Source organism: Cervus elaphus, chromosome X (assembly GCF_910594005.1).
Source record: "Cervus elaphus chromosome X, mCerEla1.1, whole genome shotgun sequence".
Taxonomy (NCBI): Eukaryota; Metazoa; Chordata; class Mammalia; order Artiodactyla; family Cervidae; genus Cervus; species Cervus elaphus.
In genome coordinates, this window is record NC_057848.1 from 126,144,146 (window position 1) to 126,165,887 (window position 21,742).

Below are 21,742 nucleotides of genomic sequence, written 5' to 3' on the forward strand. Positions count from 1 at the left end.
TATCAAGTTCATCCATATCCACTCTTTCACATCCGTGAATTCAACCAAATCCAGATCCTGTATTACACTAATATTTACTATTGGAAAAAAAAATGTGTTTATAAGTGGACCCATGTGGTTCAAACCCATGTTTCTCAAGGGTTAACTATATGTTTACTATCAAGCCATCGCTGAGTGGCTTTCATGATTCAAAGTGCACAATTACCAATACAGATAATTCAGAAAAGCAAAATCATATCATATTACTTCAAGGACAATAATGTTTTGTCAAGAGTTGATTGATTGTATTTGAACAGCAACACCATTAATATGAAGAATTGTCAGCAGCAGTGAGGCACAGCTAATTCCCACTGCAGGAGGAAGAAATCTGTTGTGCCAATGTTCTAGCTCTAGATAGGGCAAAGTTTCATGGGATATGGCCACTCTCACTGTGAAATCAGGTTTGGAAAGGGTCATTGTTAGGCATTCAATGGTATCCTCTGCATCAGAGTCCTGAATTGTGTTGCATGTCCAATACAGTGATGCAGTCCAATCAGCAATCATCCATCTATGTGGTGCATGTTCAGTGAGCAGCTTGACTTAGATCTCATCAGAAAATAGTCTCTTACAATTGTTATCTATATATGAATGACTCAGATATTTAAGCAGCAGTAGCAATTTTTTTTCCAAAAACTTTTCCCATGCTTTTTGAGATTAAATTGATATACAGCACTGTGTAAGCTTAAGCTGTACAGCATAGTGAATCAACTTACAAAAATCATAGTGAAATGATTATCACAATAAATTTACTAATATCTGTAATTTCATATTAATGTAAACACAAGACAATTTTTTTCCTTGTGAAGACAACCCTTAACAGCTTTCAAGTATACCAAATAGCAGTGTCAACCAGTAGCCCCATGCTGTACATTACATTCCCAGTACTTACTCATCTTATAACTGGTGTTTGATCCAACTGACCACTTTCATTTATTCTCCTACTCCTTGCCTACCACATTTGATAGTCACAAATCTTATCTTTTTATATGAGTTTGTTTTCTGTGTTCTATGTTTAGTATATAAGTGATATGGTACAATATCTGTCTTTGTCTAACATCTCACTTAGCATAATTTTCTCAAGTTCCCTTTGTGTTGTCACAAATGGAAGGATTTATCTTTTTATGGTTGAATAATATTCCATCTACTACAACTTTTTAATTTATCTGTCAGTGGACATGTAGGTTCTTTTCATGTTTTAACTATTAGAGATAATACTATTAAAAACACTAGAGTGCTGATATGTCTTCAACATAGTGCTCTGTTTTAATCAATATATATCCAGAAGTGAAATTGCTAAATCATATGATAGCTCTACTTTTAATTTTTAAAGAACCTGCATACGGATTTCAATGCTAACAGTACCAATTTACAATGCCATGAACAGTGCACAAGGATTTCCTTTTCCCTACAACCTCACGAGTATTTGTCATCTCTTATCTTTGATGATAGCCATTAAAACAGGTGATATTTCATTGAGGTTTTAATTTGCATTTCCCTAATGATTAGTATGACATGTAGTATCTTTTCATGTTACTTTTAGTCATTTGTATATCTTCTTTGGGAAAATGTCTATTAAGATCCTAAGCCAACTTGAAATTGATTTTAAGGGGATTGCTATTAAGCTATAAGAGGTATTTATATAATTTGAATATTAACTTCTTATAAGATATAAAATTTAAAAAATAATTTTCCTGTTATTGCAATGGTGAGTGGGACTGTTTCTTTAATTGCTCTTTCTGATTTTTCATTTTTAGTATATAGGAATGCAAGAGACTTTTGTGTATTAATTTTATATCCTACAACTTTACTATATTCATTGATTAGCTCTAGCAATTTTCTGGTGGCATCTTTAGGATTTTCTATATAGAGAATCATGTCATCTGAAAACAGTGAGAGTTTTACCTCTTTTCCAATGTGAATTTCTTCTATTTATTTTCCTTCTCTGATTTCTGTGGCTAGGACTTCGAAAACTATGTTGAATAACAGTGGTAAGAGTGGGAACCCTTCTCTTATTCCTGATTTTAGAGGAAATGCTTTCAGGTTTTCACCATTGAGGATAATATTTGTTGCGGGTTTGCTGTACATTGCCTTTATTATGTTAAGGTAGATTACTTCTATGCCTGCATTCAGGAGATTTTTTTTTATTTTTTATCATAAGTGGGTGTTGAATTTGTCAAACACTTTCTCTGTATCTACTGAGATGATCATACAGTTTTATTTCTGTTTGTTAATATGGTGTATCACATTGATTGATTTGGGTATATTGAAGAATCCTTATCTCCATGGTGACAAAAACCACTACAATATTGTAAAGTAATTAGCCTCCAACTAATAAAAATAAATGGGGAAAAAAAGCACTGGATTTAAAATTAAAAAAAAAAAAAGATTCCTAAGATGATGTTCACTCTTGCCATCTCCTGTTTGACCACATCCAATTTACCTTGATTTATGGACCTAATATTTCAGGTTCCTATTCAATATTGTTCTTTACAGCATCAGACTTTACTTCCACCACCACACACATCCACAAATAGGCATAGTTTCTTCTTTGGCTCAGCCTGTTCATTCTTTCTGGAGCTATTTCTTCACTCTTCCCCAGTGGTGCATTGGACACCCACCTACAGTGTCATATCTTTTTACCTTTTCATACTGTTCATTGAGTTACACAAGGCTGTGACCCATGAGATCATTTTCGTTAGTTTTCTGTGGTTGTGGTTTTCGTTCTGGAGGCCATAGGATTTTGGTTTTTGCTTTAGAGCCACCTAGGAAGCATAATATTGGCCTACAATTTTCTTTCTGTGTGTCTATCTTTGTCTGGTTTTGGTATTAGAGTGATGGTGGTTTCAAACAATGAGTTTGGAGTTTTCTTTCCTCTGCAATTGTCTGGAAGAATTTGAGCAAGAAAGGTGTTGCTGTTGCTGCTAAGTTGCTTCAGTCGTGTCTGACTCTGTGCGACCCCATACAAGGCAGCCCATCAGGCTCCTCTGTCCCCTGTATTCTCCAGGCAAGAATACTGGAGTGGGTTGCCATTTCCTTCTCCAATGCATGCATGCATGCCCACCAGGCTCCTCTGTCCACAGGATTCTCCAGGCAAGAATACTGGAGTGGTTTGCCATTTTAGATATTCTTGAAACTTTTGGTAGAATTCACCTGTGAATCCACGTGGCCCTGGCTTTTGTTTGCTGTAAGACTGTTTTTATTACAGTTTCTATTTACATACTTGTGATTGGTCTGTTCATGTTTTCTATTTCTCCTGATTCAGTTTTGGAAAGTTATACTTTTCTTAGAATTTGTCCATTTCTTCCAAGTTGTCCATTTTATTGGCATATAGTAGTCTCTTATGATCTTTTGTACTTCTGTGTTGTCTGTTGTAACTTCTTTTTTATTTATAATATTATTGATTTGATTCTTTTCCGTTTCTTTCTTGATTAGTATGGCTAAAAGTTTGTCTATTTTATCTTCTCAAAGAACCAGCTTAAGTTTTATTGATCTTTCCTATAATCTTTTTCATTTCTTTCTGCACTGATTGAATGATTTCTTTCCTTATACTAACTTAATTTTTTTTCTAGTTTCTTTAGGTGTAAGGTTAGGTTGTTTATTAATGGTTCTATTGTTTTTTGAGGTAGGATTGTATTGCTATAAACTTCCCTCTTAGAACTGCTTTTACTGAAGCCCATAAATTTGAGATGTGTTTTCATTGCCAATTGTTTCAGGCATATTTTGATTTCTTTTTTGATTTCTTTAGTGATTTGTTTGTTATTCAGAAGCACGTTGTTTAGTCTCCATTTGTTTGCCTTTTTCCCTCTTTTAGATAGCTAATTTTACAGTGTTGTGATCAGAAAAGACGTTTGAAAGCATTTCAGTTTATAAAAATTTACCAAGAATAGATTTGTGGCCCAGAATGTGATCTATCTTTGATAATGATCCATGTGCATTTGAGAAAAAAGTGAAATTTATTGATTTTGAATGAAATGGACTTTAGATATCAATTAGTCCAATTGGTCCAATGTATCATTTAAAACTTGTGTTTACTTATTCATTTTATGTCTGGATGATCTATCCATTGCTGTGAATGGGGTATTAAAATCCCCCAATATCATTGGGTGACCATTAATTTCCCCTTTAATAGTTGTTAGCCTTTGATTTATGCATAGAGGTGCTCCTACATTGGGAGCAAATGTATTTATAATTGTTATGTCTTCTTCTTGGATTGATCCATTGATCATTGTATAGTGTCCTTCTTTGTATCTTCAAATGGTCTTTATTTTAAAGTCTATCTTATCTGTTATAAGTATTCCTACTCCCACTTTCTTTTGGTCTCCATTTGCAAGGAATATCTTTTTCTACTTCATCAATTTCAATCTGTATGTGTCCCTAGGTTTTGAGGTGGGTCTCTTTTAGACAGCATATATCAGGTTCCTATTTTTTTTTAATCCATTTAGCCAAACTGTGTCTATTGGTTGAAGTATTTAGCCCATTTACCTTTAAAGTAATTGTTGATAAATATGATCCCATTGCTTTGCCAACAAATGCCCGTCTGGTCAAGGCTATGGTTTTTCCAGTGGTCATGTATGGATGTGAGAGTTGGACTGTAAAGAAAGCTGGGGGCTGAAAAATTGATGCTTTTGAACTATGGTGTTGCAGAAGACTCTTGAGAGTCCCTTGGACTGCAAGGAGATCCAACCAGTCCATCCTAAAGGAGATCAGTCCTGGGTGTTCATTGGAAGGGCTGATGCTGAGGCTGAAACTCCAGTACTTTGGCCACCTCATGCGAAGAGTTGACTCGTTGGAAAAGACCCTGATGCTGGGAGGGATTGGGGGCAGGAGGAGAAGGGGACGACAGAGGATGAGGTGGCTGGATGGCATCACCGACTCGATGGACGTGAGTTTGAGTAAACTCTGGGAGTTGGTGATGGACAGGGAGGCCTGGCGTGCTGTGATTCATGGGGTCGCAAAGAGTCGGACACGACTGAGCGACTGAACTGAACTGAACTGAACTGAATGATCCCATTACCATTTACTTTATTCTATTGTTTGTTTTTATACCCCTTTCCTGTTTTCCCTAAAGAGGCAAACCATCTGTATGCAGAAAACTATAAAACAATCATGAAAGAAATCAAAGACAACAAAAAGAAATGGAGAGATAGTCATGCTCTTGGATTAGAAGAATCAGTATAGTGAAAATGAATTTACTAGCCAAAGCAATCTATGGATTCAATGCAATAACTCTAAAACTACCAACGAAATTTTTCACAGAACTAGGAAAAATAATTCAACAATTTGTATGGAAACAAAAAAGACCATGAACCGTGAAAGTAATCTTGAGAAGAAGAATGGAACTGGAGGAATCAACCTTCCTGACTTCAGATTAAACTACAAAGCTACAGGCATCAAGGCAGTATGGTACTAGCAAAAAAAAAAAAAATAGAAATAAAGACCAATGAAACAGGACAGAGAGTTCAGAGACATATCCACACATCTAAGGACACCTTATCTTTGACAAAACAGGCAAGAATATACAACGAAAAAAAGACAGTCTCCTCAATAAGTGTTACAGGGAAAACTGGTCAACCATGTGTAAAAGAATGAAATTAGAACACTTCCTAAAACCATATACAAAATAAACTCAAAATGGATTAAAGACCTAAACACAAGTCCAGAAACTATAAACTCTAACATGAAAACTTGGGCGAAACATTCTCTGATATAAATCACAGCAAGATCCTATATTACTTACCTCCTAAAGTGATGGAAATAAAAACAAAAGTAAGCAAATGGGACCTAATTAAAGCAGAAAAGTTTTTGCACAGTGAAGGCAACTATAAGCAAGGTAAAAAGACAACCCTTAGAATGGAGAAATTAATAACAAATGAAACAATCAACAAAGAATAAATCTCCAAAATATACTAGCAGCTCATGAAGCTCAATACCAGAAAAACAAACACCACAATCAAAAAGTGGGCAGAAGATTTAAACAGACATTTATCCAAAGAAGACATACAATGGCTAATAAACACTTGAAAATATGCTCAACATTTCTCATTATTAGAGAACTGAAAATCAAAACTACAATGGGTATCCTCTCATGGCTGCCAGAATGGCCATCATCAAAAAGTCTATAAGAATAAATGCTGGACAGGGTGTTTACAAAAAGAAAACCTCTTATAGTGCTGGTGGAAATGTAAATTGATACAGCCACCATGGAGAACAGTATGGAGATTCCTTAAAAAACTAGGAATTAAACTACTATATGATGCAGTAATCCTACTATTAGGCATATACCTGGAAGGAAATATAATTGAAAAAGACACATGCACCCCAAAGTTCATCCCAGCACCATTTATAATAGCTAGGATATGGAAGCAACCTGGATGCCCATTGGTGTATGAATGGATAGCAAAGTTGTGGTACATGTGCACAATGGAATATTACTCAGCTATAAAAAGGAATATATTTGAGTCAGTTCTAATGAGGTGGATGAACCTAGAGCCTATTATACAGAGTGAAGTAAGTTGAAAAGATAAAGGCACATATTTTATAAACTGCTTCACTGATTGTGCTAAAGCCTTTGCCTACATGAATCACAACAAACTGTGGAATATTTTTTTTAAAGATATGGGAATACCAGGCCACCTTACCTGTCTCCTGAGAAACCTGTATGCAGGCCAAGAAGCAACCATTTGAACCAGACATGGAACAATGGACTGGTTCAAAATTGGGAAAGGAGTACATCAAGGCTGTATATTGTCACCGTGATTACTTATACGTAGATTGGTTGTTGCTCAGTCTTGTCCAACTTTTTCTGACCCCATGGACTGTAGCACACCAGGCTTCCCTGTCCTTCACCATCTCCCAGAGTTTGCTCAAATTCATTGCCATGTAGTCAGCGATGCCATCCTAAGATTTAATCCTGTCATCTCCTTCTCCTCCTGCCTTGAATTTTTGCAAGCATCAGGGTCTTCTCCAATGAGTTGGCTCTTCATATCAGGTGGCCAAAGTATTGGAGCTTCAGCATCAATCCTTCCAAAGAATATCCAGGATTGAATTTTTTAGGATTGACTGGTTTGATCTCCATGCTGTCCAAGGGACTCTGAAGCATCTTCCCCAGCATGACAGTTCGAAGGCATAAATTCTTCAGTGTTCAGCTTTTTTCATTGTCCAGCTCTCACATCCATACATGACTAATGGAAAAACCATAGCTATGAATAGACAGACCTTTGTTGGTAAAGTAATGTCTCTGCTTTTTTAAAACACTGTCTAGGTTTGTCATAGCTTTGCTTCCAAGGAGCAAGCGTCTTTTAATTTCATGGCTTCAGTTACCATCCACAGTGATTTTCGAGCCCAAGAAAATAACGTCTGTCACTGTTCCCATTGTTTCCCCATCTATTTGCCATGAAGGGATGGGACAAGGTGCCATAATCTTCATTTTTTGAATATTGATTTTAAGCCAGCTTTTTCACTCTCCTCTTTCACCATCATCAAGAGGCTCCTTAGTTTTGCTTCGCTTTCTGCCATAAGGGTGCTATCATCTGCAAATCTGAAGTTATTGATATTTCTCCATGCAATCTTAATTCTAGTTTCTGCTTCGTCCAATCCAGCATTTTACATAATGTACTCTGCATATAAGTTAAATAAGCAGGGTGACAATATACAGCCTCGACACACTCCTTTCCCAATTTGGAACCAGGCTGCTGTTCCATGTCCAGTTCTAACTGTTGTTTTGACCTGCATACAGGCTTCTCAGGAGTCAGCTAATGTGGTTTGATATTTCTATCACTTTAAGAATTTTCCACAGTTTGTTGTAATTCACACAGTCAAAGCCTTTAGCATAGTCAATGAAGCAGAAGTAGATGTTTTTATGGAATTCTCTTGCCTTTTCAATGATCCAATGGATAATGGAAATTTGATCTCTGGTTCCTCTGCCTTTTCTAAATCCAGCATGTACATTTGGGAGTTCTCGGTTCTTGTACTGTTGAAGCCTAACTTGGAGGGTTTTGAGCATTACTTTGGTAGCATATGAAATGAGTGCAATTGTATGGTAGTTTGAACATTCTTTGGTATTGCCTTTCTTTGGGATTGGAATGAAACTTGATATTTTCCAGTCCTGTGGCCACCACAGAGTTTTCCAAATTTGCTGGCATATTGAATGCAGCACTTTCACAGCATCACCTTTTAGTATTTGAATTAGCTCTGCTGGAATTCTATCACCTCCACTAGCTTTGTTCATAGTGATGCTTCCTAAGGCCCACTTGAATTCACATTCCAGGATATCTGGCTCTAGGTGAGTGATCACACCATCGTGGTTATCTGGGTCATTAATTTTTTTTATAGTTCCTCTGTGTATTCTTGCCATCACTTCTCAATATCTTCTGCTTCTGTTAGGTCCATACCATTTCTGTCCTTTATTGTGCCTGTCTTTCCATGAAGTGTTCCCTTGGTATCTCTGACTTTCTTGAAGAGATCTCTAGTTTTTCCCATTCTATTGTTTTCCTCTATTTCTTTGCATAGTTCACTTAAAAAGACTTTCTTTTCTCTCCTTGCTATTCTCTGGAACTCTGTATTCAGATGGGTATATCTTTCCTTATCTCCTTTGCCTTTAGCTTCTCTTCTTTTCTCAGCTATTTGTAAGTCCTCCTCAGAGAACCACTTTGCCATTTATCATTTCTTTTTCTTGGGGATGATTTTGTTCACTGCCTCCTATACAATGTTACAAACATCTGTCCATTGTTCTTCAGGCACTCTGTCTATCAGATCTAACCCCTTGAATCTATTTGTCACTTCTACTGTATAATCATAAGAGATTTAAGTCATATCTGAATGGCCTAGGGGTTTCCATACATTGTTAAATTTAAGTCTGAATTTGGCAATAAGGAGTTCATGATCTGAGCCACAGTCAGCACCCAGCCTTGCTTTTGCTGACTGTACAGAACTTCTCTGTTTTTGGCTGCAAAGCATATATGTAGAGTACATCATGTGAGATGCCAGGCTGGATGAATCACAAGCTGGAATCAAGATTGCCTGGAGAAATATCAACAACCTGCAATATGCAAATGATACCACTCTAATGGCAGAATGAGAATTGGAACTAAAGAGCCTCTTGATGGGGATGAAAGAGGAGAATGAAGAAGCTGGCTTAAAACTAACATTAAGAAACATAAAATCATGGCATCCAGTCCCATTACTTCACAGCAAATAGGAGGGGAAATAGTGTAAACAGGGGCAGATTTTATTTTCTTGGTCTCCAGAATTACCGTGAATGGTGACTGAAACCAGGAAATTATAAGATGCTTAGTCCTTGGAAGAAAAGTTATGACAAACCTAGTGTGGTTGTTTGTGGATTGAACACAGGTCTTCCACACTGCAGGCATATTCTTTACCATCTGAACCATCTACTGGTAGCACAATCACGGCAAACCTAGATAGCATATTGAAAACCAGAGACATCACTTTGCTGACTGACAAAGGTCTGTCTAGTCAAGGCTATGGTTTTACCAGTAGTCATGTACAGATGTGAGAGTTGGACTGTAAAGAAGGCTGATCACTGAAGAATTGATGATTTCAAATCGTGCTGTTGAAGAAGACTTTTGAGAGTCCTTTGGACAGCACAGAGATCAAACCAGTAAATCCTAAAGGAAATCAACCCTGAATATTCATTGGAAGAACTGGTGCTGAAGCTGAAACTCCAGTAATTTGGCCACCTAATGTGAAGAGCCAACTAATTGGAAAAAAACTTGATGCTGGGAAAGATTGAAGATACAAGGAAAAGGGTGCAACAGATGCGATGGCTGGATGGCATGACTGACTCAATGAACATGAGTTTGAGCAAACTCCATGAGATGGTGAAGGCAGTGTAGCCCAGCATGCTGTAGTCCATGAGGTTGCAAAGTGCCAAACATGACGTAGTCACTGAATAACAACAACAGTGCATATATATGGCATCTAGAAAGATAGTACCAAAGATCCTTCAGGCAAGGTAGCAAAGGGGACACAGACTTTAAGAACAAATTTGGATACAGTTGGGAAAGGATAAGGCAGGATGATTTGAGAGAATAGCATTGGAGTATATATTTATCATATGTAAATTAGATATCTAGTGAAAGTTTGATGTATGATTCAGGGAACCCAAGGCCAATGCTCTGTGACAACCTATAATATGGGGTTGTAAATCAGGAGGGAGGGGGATCATGAAGGAGGGGACATATGTATTCATATGGCAGATTCATGTTGATATATGGCAAAAACTATCACAATATTGTAATTTTCCTGCAATTAAAAAATAAATACATTTTAGAAAAGAAAAAAAAAAAGAAATATTTGTCCTATTCCATAGTCTGGTTTTTATTGGAATATAGTTTCTTTACAATGCTGTGTTTGTTTCTGCTGTACAATAATTATTGTACAGAAATATATTGCTAAGCCACCAAAAGGAACAAAATAGGGTCATTTAGAGACGTGGATGGACCTAGAGTCCATCAAACAGAGTGAAGTACATCAGACAAGAAAAAAAATGAATATAGTATAATGTTGCTTATATGTGGAACATAGGTTATCTTTTTATATTGATTTATATTTGATTTATATTTATATTGATTATTTCTTTTGCTGTGTAGGCTTTTTAGTTTGATGCAGTGTCACTTATTTTTTATTTTGATCTTTGGATATCAGATAAATTAATTTCAAAACCTATGTAGAGGAGATTTCTGGAGGGGGGTTTGCTTTCTTATAAGAATTTAATGGGGGACAGTCCCAAGATGGAGGAGGAATAGAACTGGCAGACCACTTTCTACACCACAAATACATCAAAAGATCAACTTAATGCTGAGAAACATCCACAAAACAACTTCTGAACACTGGAGGACACCAGGCACCCAGAAAGGCAGCCCAATCTCTTCAAAATGATGTAGGACAAAATATAAAAGATAAAAACTGAGACAAAAGAGTTAGGGATGGAGACCCATCCTGGGGAGGGAGCCGTGAAAGAGGAGAAGTTTGCACACAACAGGAAACCCTCTCACAGGCATGTATATAAGGAATTTTGGAATCTCAGAGGGCAACATAACTGGAAGGAGAAACAAACAAACAAACAACAACAACAACAACAAAAAAAAAACCAACAGAATATGCGCCTAACCACAACTGCCAGCAGAGAAGTGGCCCAGACACTGTTGTCCACTACCAGCAAGTGGGGACTAGGCAGGGAGTTGTGGGATATATCATCAGTCTTTAGGGTAAGGACCAGCTCGGAATGCCCTGAGAACAATCTGAGGGAGCTAATGTGGGATAGCAACCCAAACCGTGAGATCACCAAAGAGACCAAAAAGAAAGACCTTCCGCATGAAAGGCTTTAATGCCTCATGGTGACCCCTGGCCCACTCTTAGAACAAACTATTGAGCAAATACCAAAGGAGAGCAAGCTGATTACCATATATGGCCTCCTCTCCCTGGAGGCAGAGAGGCAGGTGTGCAACAGTCAGAGCCAGAATGCAAGGGACTGCTTCAATCTCGGCCCCAAGGACCACATCTTCCACCAAACTGTGAGCAGGTTCCCAGTTGCTAACCACGTCTTCCTGGAATCCTGGTTGGTTGACATCAGTCAGGAAAGTCACAGCCTGAGCTCAGCTCCCCAGAGGAGACACACGGCACACCTGGGACTGTGCTCTCATGGAGCACCTGGGAAAATGAGCGACAGGAACTGGAGTGGTAACTAAGATTCACGGCCCACCTGGGACAGTGTGCTCACCAAGCACCTGATTGCCTAAGCTGCTTGGATCTGGGAGGGGCACAAAACACACAGCCCATCCTAGTCTGGGTCCTTGGAAAGCAGCCAAGAACCTGAGAAGCTTAGACCTGAGAAGTGCATGAAATGCAGGGCCCATGTGGGACAGTTTCCTTGCAGAGCACCCTGGTACCTGGCAGCATAGACCCAGGAAACACGTGCCGCCTTGGGCTATGGCAAACCCAGTGTGGTCCATCCACTGCGAGTACTTCCCACACATGCCAGTGCTTTTTGTTTCCAGTGTCCCTTCCTCTCCACAACACAATTAAACAAGTGAGCCTAAAAAAGTGGCCACCTTTGCCCCCTTGTGTCAGGGCAGAAATTAGACACTGAAGAGGCTTGCAAACAGAGGAAGCCAAAATAAGAAAAGAAGGGGGAGCCGCCCTGGAAGTAACAGGTGCAGTGGGCTAAAGCATTTAACACTGGAGACATCTGAGGGGCACCTATAGACCTTGAGAACTAGTACAAGCTGGAACAAGGGACAATCTGACACTGAACTGACCCCACACTGCCCACAACAGCTCCAGAGAAATTCCTAGATATATTTTATTAGTATAAATAACATATAATGATATTTAATAAGATATTAATAATATAGTGATGTTATTATCACCTTTTAATTTAAAATGTTTATTAATATTAATATAATATCTGTTAATATTAGTCTAATAATATTTTATTAATATATAATTCTATTAATATTGATACATCAATGCTGTATTATATTATTAATAATATATTAATTATATAGTGATACTATTATGACTTTTTAATTAAAAAATTCTTGCATACCATTACCTTTCCAAAAAAAAAAAGCTTTTTAAAAAATACTCCATATATATGTTTTTAATTATTGTGATTGACTATGTTTTATATTTTTTATGTTGTATTTTTGAGAGTCTGACCTCTATTCTAGGTTTTTAATCTTTGCTTTTTTATATTTGTTATCAATTTTGTACTTTAAAAATCTAACCTTCAGTACCCATTTTCACATTGCCCTCTCACCTTTTGACTCTCCTTTTTCACCTCCAGGTGACCTCTATCTCCTTCCTCCTTCTTCTCTTCTCTATATAATTCTATGAATCTTTCTGGGTGTTCCAAGCTGTAAAAATCTAACCTTCAGTACCCATTTTCACATTGCCCTCTCACCTTTTGACTCTCCTTTTTCACCTCTAGGTGACCTCTATCTCCTTCCTCCTTCTTCTCTTCTCTATATAATTCTATGAATCTTTCTGGGTGTTCCAAGCTGTGGAGAGCACTTAGGGATTAGATTATTGGGTAGATTGCTCTCTCCACTTTTGACTCCCCCTTTTCTCCTCCTGCTCACCTGTTTCCCTCATCCCTCCTCTCTTCTCTATATAACTCTGTGAATCTCTCTGAGTGTTGCTAGCTGTGGAGCATTGTTTCACTAATTAAACTAGGGACTCTATTTTCTATGCCGTATGGATAGAGAAGTCTTGAGGCTACTGAAAGAGAAGGACCAAAAGCCAGAGGCAGGTGGCTTAACTCCAAAACTTTAGAACATCAGAGAACTCCTGACTCCAGGGAATATTAATAGATAAGAGCTCATCCAAAAGTCTCCACACCTACACTGAAACCAAGTTCCACCCAAGAGCCAACAGGATCCAGTGCAAGACACACCATGCTAATTCTCCAGCAAAACAGGAACACAGTCATGAACATTAAAAGATGGCCTTCCTAAAGGTGTGCTAAATCCATAGACACCCCCAACTCACTACTGGACACCTCATTGCACTCCAGAGAGAAGAGATCCAGTTCTACCCACCAGAACACAGACACAATCTCCTCCAACCAAGAAACCTTGACAAGCCATTAGTCTAAACCCACCCACAGGGAGCAGAATCCACAATTAAGAGAGCCAAAGAACGTCCAGCATGCAGAAAGGACAACCCAAACACAGCAATCTACATAAAACGAAAATGCAGATAAATATTCAGCAGGTGAAGGAACATGAAATAAAAACCCACCAAACCAAACCAAAGAGGAGGAAATAGGGAGTCTATCTGAAAAAGAATTCAAAATAATAACAGTAAAATGATCCAAAATTTTGAAAGCAAAATGGATTTACAGATAAATAGACCAGAGGCAAGGATTGAGAAGATGCAAGAAATGTTTAACAAGGACCTAGAAGAAATAAAGAAGAATCAATCAACAATGAATAACGCAATAACTGAGATCACAATCACTCTGGAAGGAACCAACAGTAGAATAACTGAGGCAGAAGAGAGGATAAATGAGGTGGAAGATAGAATGGTGGAAATAAATGAAGCAGAGAGGAAAAAAGATTTAAAAGAAATGAGGACAACCTCAGAGACCTCTGGGACAGTGTTAAATGCCCCAACATTTGAATCAAATGTGTCCTAGAAGACAAAAAGAAAACACATGAGGAAATACTTGAGGAGATAATAGACAAAAACTTCCCTAAAATGGGGAAGGAAATAACTACCCAAGTCCAAGAAATCCAGAGAGTCCCAAACAGGGCAAAACCAAGGTAAAACACCCCAAGACACATATTAATCAAACTAGCAAAGATCAAACACAAAGAGAAAATATTAAAAGCAGCAAGGGTAAAGCAACAAATAACACACAAAGGGTTCCCCTTAAAGATAACAGATGACTTTTTGATAGAAACTCTCCAGGCCAGAAGGGAATGGCAGGACATATTTAAAGTGATGAAAGAGAAAAACCTACAACTAAGAATACTCTACCCAGCAAGACTTTCCTTCAGATTTGATGAACAAATCAAAAGCTTTATGGAGAAGCAAAAGCTGAGAGAATTCAGCACCACCAAAGTAGCTCTTCAACAAATGCTAAAGGATTGTCTCTAGACAGGAAACACAGTAAAGGTTTTTAAAAATGAACCCAGACTTATGGGGGTGCAGCATTGCAGCATAGGATAAGTTGGCTCTGGACAGTGGTGAGTTGGAGGGGACCTCAGACAACCGGCAGCTGGGGCCATGGCCTCCGACCTGGACATCTCCCTTCCCGAGGTGCTTGAGCCTATGTACCTGGGGAACCTGCTGTGGTATATAGTCTTTCTGGGGGCCATTTTCCAGCTCATCTGCATGCTGGCCATAATCATTCCTGTTCCCAAGTCCCACAAGGCAGACGCAGAACCATCTGAGCCCCGAAGTGCAGAGGTGATGAGGAAACCCAAGGTCACTGCTCCTTTGCAAACAAGAGACCCAAGAAGGAGGCCAAGAAGAAGTGGTAGAAGAGGCAGCCTTCACAGCTTGGCAGGCAGGCAAGGGCCTTGAGGTCAGCCCTCCTGGGGCACAAGGTCTCAGGTGTCTGGGTTGCCCTTTGACTGCAGAGATCTGGACAATCATGACAGTGCCCAGGCCCCAGTGGGCAGACCACCACTTCTTCCTTCTGCCTTCCTGAGGGGTTAGAGCCAAGGGGGCTGAAATACCCTGTGAACAGAGACTGTCCTGGAAGCCTCTTGAAAAGTTGGATCAACTCACAGAGTTCCATTTTCTAACTTAATTCCCATGTCCTACTTTTAGTCACCCACCTTGTAGGTTTACACTATGTTTTAGAGTCCTCATCTACTTCTGCAAGCACCACCCTCTGCCATTATCCATGCCCTGCAGATCAGATCTCCTGCTAATCAGTCACCTTTGTCTCTGCTTGTGCAGAGGAAGCTGGGCCAGACCTCTCCTATTTTTTTTTAGGTCAAGACTCCAAGGCCATTAGCACAGTGGTCCTACTGATGCAGAAGCCAGTCCTTAAAGAGGCCTGGTCCTCCTCTGGCTGATGGAAGGGATTTGGCTTAATGAGTGTGTATTCTTGAGCCCAAAGGTCCTGAGCATCTCAAATAGGGGGTAGGGGCAGGGACTTGTCAATTGCAGACCAATCTCTTTTCAGCCAACCACAGCACATTGAGGATATACCTGATCGCTTCTGTCTGTATCCCCTCCCCCACCTCCAATTCCTTCAACCCTTGACCATAGTCATTTGGAGGAAGTAAAGGTCAATAAATGGCCCCACGCAATGAAAATAAATAAATAAATAAATAAAAATGAACCCAAAACAACAACAACAAAAAATAACTGGTAAGAGGATCATACTTATCAATAATTACCTTACATGTAAATGGGTTAAATGCTCCAACCAAAAGACAAAGACTGGCCAAATGGATACAAAAACAAGACTCCAATATATGCTGTCTACAAGAGACCAATCTCAAACCTAGGGACACATACAGACTGAAAGTGAAGGGCTGGAAAAAGATATCTCATGCAAATGAGGACCAAAAGAAACCAGGAGTAACAATACTCATATCAGAAAAAATAGATTTTGAAATAAAGGCCATGATCAGAGACAAAGAAGAACACTACATAATGATCAAAGGATCAATCCAAGAAGAAGGTATAACAACTATAAATATATATGCACCCAACTTAGGAGCACCTCAATGTGTAAGGCAAATTTTAACAAGTATGAAAGGAGAAATTAAAAGTAGCACAATAATAGTGGGGGATTTTAATACCCAACTCACACCTATGGATAGATCAACCAAACAGAAAATTAGCAAGAAAACACAAATTCTAATGATACAATGGACAATTTAGACTTGATTGATATTTACAAGGCATTTACCCCAAAACAATGGATTTCACCTTCTTCTCAAGTGCACAAGGAACATTCTTCAGGATAGATCACATCCTGGGCCATAAACTTAGCCTTTGTAAAATTTTAAAACATTGAAATAGTTTCAAGCATCTTTCCTGATCATTATGCAGTAAAATTATATGTCAACTATAAGAAAAAAAATTACTCTTAGAAATACAAACATATGGGGGCTAACAACACACTTCTGGATAGATAACCAAAAGATTATGGAAGAAATCAAAAAGGAAATCAAAATATGCATAGAAACAAATGAAAATGAAAACACAACAACCCCAAACCTACAGGATTCAGTAAAAGCAGTGCCAAGAGGGAGGGTCATAGCAATACAAGCCTACCTTAAGAAACCAGAGAAACATAAAATAAGTAACCTAACTTTACACCTAAAGCAACTAGACAAAGAAAAGAAGAATCCCAAAGTTAGTAGAAGGAATGAAATTATAAAAATTAGAGCAGAAATAAATGAAAAATAAACAAAGGAGACTAGCAAAAATCAGCAAGACTGAAAGCCGGTTCTTTGAGAAGATAAATAAAATAGACAAACCATTAGCCAGACTCACCGAGAAAAAGGGGAGAAGAATCAAACAAATAAAACTAGAAATGAAAATGGAGAATCACAACAGACAACACAGAAATACAAAAGATCATAAGAGACTACTACAAGCAATTAGGGCTTCCCTGGTGGATCAGAGGTTAAAGCATCTGGCTGCAATAAGGGAGACCTGGGTTCAATTCCCAGGTTGGGAAGATCCCCTGTAGAAGGAAATGGCAACCCACTCCAGTACTCTTCCCTGGATAACGCCATGGACGGAGAAGCCTGGTAGGCTACAGTCAATGGGATCACAATGAGTCGTACACAACTGAGCAACTTCACTTCTTCATGAGAAACTATATGCCAATAAAATGGACAACTTGGAAGAAATAGACAAATTCTTAGAAAAGTATAACCTTCCAAAACTGAACCAGGGAGTAATAAAAAATCTTAACAGACCCATCACAAGCATGAAAATTGAAGGTATGATAAAAAATCTTCCAACAAACAAAATCCCAGGAACAGATTGTGTTACAGGTGAATTCTACCAAAAATTTAGAGAAGAGCTAATACCGATCTTACTCAAACTTTTCCAGAAAATTGCAGAGGAAGGTAAACTTCCAAACTCATTCTATGAAGCCATCATCAACCTAATAGAAAAACTAGACAAAGACACCACAAAAAAGAAAACTTCAGGCCAATATTACTGATGAACATAGATGCAAATTCTAGCAAACAGAATCCAACAACATATTAAAAAGATCATTCATCATGACCAAATGGGCTTTATCCCAGGGATACAAGGATTCTTCAATATTTTCAAATCAATGAATGTGATACATTGTATTAACAAATTGAAAGATAAAAACCATATGATCATCTCAATAGATGCATAGAAAGCCTTTGACAAAATTCAACACCCATTTATGAACAAAACTCTCCAGAAAGCAGGCATAGAAGGAACATACCTCAATATAATAAAAGCCATATATGACAAACCCACAACAAACATTATCTTCAATGATGACAAATTGAATGAATTTCCTCTAAAATCAGGAACAAGAGAAGGGTGCCCACTCTCATCTACTATTCAACATAGTTTTGGAAGCCCTAGGCACAGCAATCAGAGAAGAAAAAGAAATAAAAGGAATCCAGATTGGAAAAAAAGAAGTAAAACTCTCACTGTTTACAGATGACATGATCCTCTACATGGAAAACCCATAGACACAACCAGAAAATTACTAGAGCTAATCAATGAATATAATAAAGTTGTAGGATATCAAATTAATACACAGAAATCCCTTGCATCCCTATACCATATGAGAAATGAGAAAATGAGAAATCAGAAAGAAAAATTAAGGAAATAATCCCATTCACCATTGCAAGGAAAATAAGAAAATACCTAGCAATAAATTTACTCTCGGAATAAATTTTCTAGGAATAAATAGATACGTACCTAGGAATAAATTTACTAATAAATAAGAAACAAAAGACTTATATATGTAGAAAACTATAAAACACTGATAAAAAAATCAAAGATGACACAAATAGTTGGAAAAATATACCACATTCATAGATTGGAAGAATCAATATAGTGAATATGTGCATACCATCCAAAGCAATCTATAGATTCAATACAATCCCTATAAACTCCCAAGAGTATTTTTCACAGGACTAGAGCAAATAATTTCACAATTTGTATGGAAACACAAGAAACCTCGAATAGCCAAAACAATCTTGAGAAAGAAGAAAGGAACTGGAGGAATCAACCTGCCTGACTTTAGACTATACTACGAAGCTGCTGTCATTAAGACAGTATGGTACTGGCATAAAGACAGAAATAAAGATCAATGGAACAAAATTGAAAGCCCAGAGATAAATCCATGCACCTATGGACACCTTATATTTGACAAAAGAGGCTAAAATATACAATAGAGAAAAGACAATCTCTTTAACAAGTGGGAAAATTGGTCAACCACCTGTAAAAGAATGAAACTAGAACACCTTCTAACACCTTACACAAAAATAAACTCAAAATGGATTAAAGACCTAAATGTAAGACCAGAAAGTATAAAACTTTTAGAGAAAAATATAGGCAGAACACTCTCTGACAGGATGGGGAATAAGTGTAAATCTATGGCTGATTCATATCAATGTATGACAAAACCCACTGAAATTTTGTGAAGTAATTAGCCTCCAACTAATAAAAAAATTAAAAAAAAAAAATCATAGCAAGATCCTCTATGACCCATCCACCAGAGTAATGGAAATTAAAACAAAAATAAACAAATGTGACCTAATTAAACTTAAAAGCTTATGTATGACAAAATCACTACAATATTGTAAAATAATTAGGCTCCAATTAATATATATATAATATATATTATATATAATATATATACATATTTAACCAACACAACAAATAAAAACTTTCAAAATCTAAAAAAAAAAAAAAAGCTTTTGCACAACAAAGGAAAATATAAGCAAGGCGAAAAGGCAGCCATCAGAATGGGGGAAAAATAATAGCAAATTAAACAACTGACAAGGAATTAATCTCCAAAATATGTAAGCAGCTCATGCAGCTCAGTACCAGAAAAATAAATGGCCCAATAAAAAAATGAGCCAAAGATGGTAACGATAACCCTATATGCAAAACAGAAAAAGAGACACAGAAATACAGAACAGACTATTGAACTCTGTGGGAGAATGTGAGGGTGGGATATTTCAAAAGAACAGCATGTATACTATCTGTGGTGAAACAGATCACCAGCCCAGGTGGGATGCATGAGACAAGTGCTCGGGCCTGGTGCACTGGGAAGACCCAGAGGAATCGGGTGGAGAGGGAGGTGGGAGGGGGAATTGGGATGGGGAATATGTGTAAATCTATGGCTGATTCATATCAATGTATGACAAAACCCACTGAAATGTTGGGAAGTAATTAGCCTCCAACTAATAAAAAATTAAAAAAAAAAATGAGCCAAAGAACTAAACAGACATTTCTCCAAAGAAAACATACAGATGACTAACAAACACATGAAAAAATGCTCAACATCACTCATTATCAGAGAAATGGAAATCAAAACCACAATGAGGTACCATCTCATGCTGGTTAGAATGGCTGCCATCAAAAAGTCTACAAGCAACAAATGCTGGAGAGGATGTGGAGAAAAGGCAACCCTATTACACTGTTGGTGGGAAGGCAAACTATTACATCCACTATGGAGAACAGTGTAGATTCCTTAAAATACTGGAAATAGAACTGCCACATGACCCAGCAATCCTACTGCTCAGCAAACACACCAAGGAAACCAGAATTGAAAGACACAAGTGTACCTGCAATGTTCATCGAAGCGATGTTTACAATAGCCAGGACATGGAAGCAACCTAAGTGTCCATCAGCAGACGAATGGATAAGCAAGTAGTGGTACATATACACAATGGAATATTACTCAGCTATAAAAACTGAACGCATATGAGTCAGTTCTAATGAGGAAGACAAAACTGGAGCCTCTTATACAGAGTGAAATAAGTCAGAAAGAGAAACAGCAATACAGTATATTAATGCATATATATGGACTTTTGAAAGGCAGTAACAACCACTCTATATGCAAGACAGCAAAAGAGGCCCAGATGTAAAGAACAGACTTTTGGACTATGTGGGAGAAGGCGAGGGTGGGGCGATATGAGAGAATAACATTGAAACATGTATATTACCATTTGTAAAATAAATGACCAGTGTAAGTTTGATGCATGAAGCAGGGCAGTCAGTGCTACTGCTCTGGGACAACTCAGTAGGATGGGTTTAGTGGGGTAGGTGGGAAGGGTTCCAGGATGGTGATATACGTGTACACTTGTGACTTATTCATATTGATGTATGGCAAAAACCACCACGATATTGTAAAGTAATTAGCCTCCAATTAAAATAAATTTATTAATTTTAAGAGAAGATTTTAAAAAGAAATTTAATGGTTTTGAATCATACATTTAAGTTTTTAACCCATTTGAGTTAATTTTTGTGTGTGGTGTACAGTAAGAATCTATTTTGAGTGTGAATATACAATTTTCTAAGCAGCATTTATTGAAGGGATTATCTTTTCTCCATTGACTACCATTGGCTTCATTGTTAAAGAAAAGTTTACTATATATACTTGGATGAATTTCTGGGATCTCCATTTTGTTAATTTCATCTATGTATATGTTTTATTCCAGTATCAAACTGCTTTGAATTTACAGGGTCTTTTGTGGCTTCATATAAATTTTAGTATTTTTTTTTTCACTTCTCTAAAAAAATGCCATCTTGGGGAATCTTGGTAGTGATATTATTGAATCTATAGATGGCTTTAAGTAGCATAGACATTTCCACACTATTAATTCTTTTAATCCATGAGCATGAGATACCATTTTTTATTTGTATTTTATTTTTTTCCATCATCAGTGTTTTGTGGTTTTCAGTGCAGAGATCTTTTATCATCTTGGTTACATTTATTGCTAAATATATTATTGTTTTTGATACAACTGTATCAATTTTCTCTTTTCACATAATTTGTTCTTAATATGTAGAAATGCTTCTGATTTTGTATGTTAATTTTGTATCCTGCAACTTTAATAAATTTCTGAGTACTCCTTACATTTTTTGCTCTAAGATTTAGGATTTTCTCTCTCTATATATAATCATGGCATCTGCAAATAGAGACAATTTTACTTATTATTTTATGTCTTCTAGTTATTTTTCTTGCTTGACT

At 37.4% G+C, this 21,742-nt stretch overlaps 1 pseudogene; it reads left to right on the forward strand.

Moving 5' to 3' along the window:
- Positions 1-14,793: 14,793 nt before the first annotated feature.
- On the forward strand, positions 14,794-15,050 carry LOC122690477 (annotated as a pseudogene).
- Positions 15,051-21,742: the final 6,692 nt, after the last annotated feature.